This window comes from Eubalaena glacialis, chromosome 5 (assembly GCF_028564815.1).
Source record: "Eubalaena glacialis isolate mEubGla1 chromosome 5, mEubGla1.1.hap2.+ XY, whole genome shotgun sequence".
Taxonomy (NCBI): domain Eukaryota; kingdom Metazoa; phylum Chordata; class Mammalia; order Artiodactyla; family Balaenidae; genus Eubalaena; species Eubalaena glacialis.
The window spans coordinates 26,168,908-26,171,877 of NC_083720.1; positions in this window are offsets into that span (position 1 = coordinate 26,168,908).

Sequence of the window (2,970 nt, forward strand, 5' to 3'; positions counted from 1 at the left end):
ACCTGAAGAAGTTCAGTGCATAATGTGTTATATGGAATTCTGAAGCCAGAGTCACAGCTCAACTCCTGGCAATACCACTTAATCCACTGTGTGAGTTTCCTCAGGCACATTACTTACACTCAATATGCTACAATTTCCTCATCTCCACATTGCAGATACTAATATCAGCTACCCCTTGAGGTTATTGTGACGATTATATGAGTTAAAATACATAAAAGCACCTAGAACAGTAGCTGGCCATTATAAGAGTATTTGCTATTATTAGCTACTTTGTGCATATCTATTTTAAAATTCATATTTTAAAATGCATATCCACACTTTAAAATTCTAGTTCTCTCAACTATTTTTATGTAGTTGACCAAGTTATGGGATTCTTATGAGTCTCATTTCTTCCTGAATAAAGAACTGAGATAGGAACCTAAGAATAGAGCACAGATAAAAGAAACTAAAGTCCAAGATCTATGAATAAAAAATTATAATTGAATACTGAAATATTCTCATTAAATTCAAGTTTCCTGGAAGGGATGGATTTATTCACAACACTGAGAGAATGTGCAAAGTAGATCATAATATTTATAAAGAATAACACAAAAGTGTTTAAGTGTTATTATTGAGAAATAATAGAAAAGAGAAGTTCCAATTGATAAGTTATAGAAAATATCAACCTAATTTTTTTAATGGAGTTGAAAACAACAGCAACAACAGTGTAGTCTGTAAACTACAGGTTATTGAAATTAACAATTTGTGCTGCTCATGGGCAAGTTTGCAATTAAATTTGCCAAGAATACTCCACAGAAAACTATTGTCAGGACGTAACTTGAGATGAGATAGAATGTCCAAATTCCTCACGTGATTCAGATACAGTCTTCTGACAACTCTTTTTGAGGTTTAAGGGTTCAGATATTTAAACTTTTGAGGCCCCACATATATGGATGTAAGTAAAGCATCTATCTTGATTTCAAGAAATCCTGTCAGCTTTATCTTCCAAACTATTCAGGCTCCAAGAATGCCCTATCACATCCAAACCTAGGGGCACCCTAATTCAAGCCCCCACTATCTTCTCAAAGGGAACTAACATTTCTCACTTACAAATGTGAGCACCTATAGCCTATTTTCCACATCAACCAGATCAATTCTTTGACCAACTTTCCTATCACTTCCCCCTTTACTCACCGTCTTCAGTTCACACCAGCCCCCTTACTTTCCTCTGATTATGCCAAACAGGAGAGCAGAGCCCTCATGCTCCCTACCCCCTCGGCATAGGCATAAATACTACAATTTCCCCAGGCATCTGCACTCCTTATCCCCTCCCTTCCTTCAAGTCTTTGCTTAAATGTCACCTCATCAGGCAAGTCTTTCCAGACCCCCATACCATCATTCTCCCAACTATTTCCCTGCTTGATTCTTCTCCCTACCACTCATCACCAACTGATACACGAATTATTTGTTCATTTGTCCGCTTCCCCAAACTATAAGTTTCATGAGAGAAGGGCTTTTCTTTCATCCATAATTTTGGTATGCCCTGTGCTTGGAGCTCTCCAGAACTTTGTATTAAGCCCTCAATAAATATTAGTAAAAATAATAATAATAATAATTAAAAGAAAAACAAGATATGTATAGAAAGTGTATACACATATATACACAAATCCATATATAAATGCATACATATGTATTACGTGTGTGTGCATTATAATAATACAGATTAGTAATCATGTCTCCAATACAGCAAGCATGCCAAACCACTGTAGTTTGCAAAACTGAAATTTATCATCACTGGGAATGCAGTATTGTTTTCTTTTTCAAGCTGTTTCACTTCTAAAAGCAGGAAATAAATACTTTTGTCTGTAACATTTTATTCTTCACATTATGACACTTATACTACTTATCAACAAATCCATTCTTTCTGGTTGACTCTATGATTCAACTTCTCCAATAAAAGTTTTATAACAGGAGTCTAATGAATTAGACCCTACAGAAAGAAAAGTAAATTGGTCTGTTTCAAAGATCAAAGCTACAATAATAAGTTCTATGGATTTATTGCAGACCTCTCCACTGCTCCAGAGAGGGTGCTGAATGCTTGTTTCCTAGCCTCCTTTACAATTTTTTTTTAAAGACAGAAACTGCTAAAATCTATTCCACCAGAATCACAGAAGACCAGGGATTCACAGAGAAGCCAAACAAGAGATGCCATATTGGATTCAATGACATGAGCACCAGGAGAAAAAGGGTGATTGTGTGGGACATGTTAAAAGACTGCATTCAGGTACTGGTCTTAGAAACCCTGTATCGTGTCAAACCTGGGAAAACAAGGAAGGCCACAGAAATAAGCCTAACCCTTTGGGATAACATCAGAGCAGTCTGGGGGTAGGACTGGCCAGGCCAGGGAAGAGAGTCTTTGTGGTCCAGGAAGCCCAGAGGAGAAGCAGCACCCAGGAAGTCAGGGATTGTGACTTGCATCTCAAAGAGTCCAAGGCAAGAAACTTAGAAGAAGATTATAAAATAAACTGCTTGACTTTAACAGTTGTTAAAGTCTAGAAGGGGATTGTTTTTGTTTCTGTTGCTGCTTTCCTTGTTAGGAGGAAACCAGAATTGGAAAGATGACCCTGTGATAATATCAGGCACACTGACACTAATTAATTTTTGCAAAGGCTGCAGTTCTGCTACATATGTCTTGGTGTCAGATTTAGATAAAAAAGGAAAAAGAACTCAAATCATCGAATTCATTGTTAAAATAAGTTTAAATATAGGAAAAGAATTGAGCATAACATTTACATGATTAAGCAAATGACATTCATTTTAGTTGGTATAGGTGATAGTTATTTCCCACCCATAATTTATCAAGTCATAATTTAGCAACCAATAATTTAATTTAAAAGGATTTTGAAGGTAAATGAAACAAGCGAAAAGTACAGATGAAAAGTTGCTAAAAATTCACCGTTTGCCTTCTTAACATGCTTAAATCATTTTTAA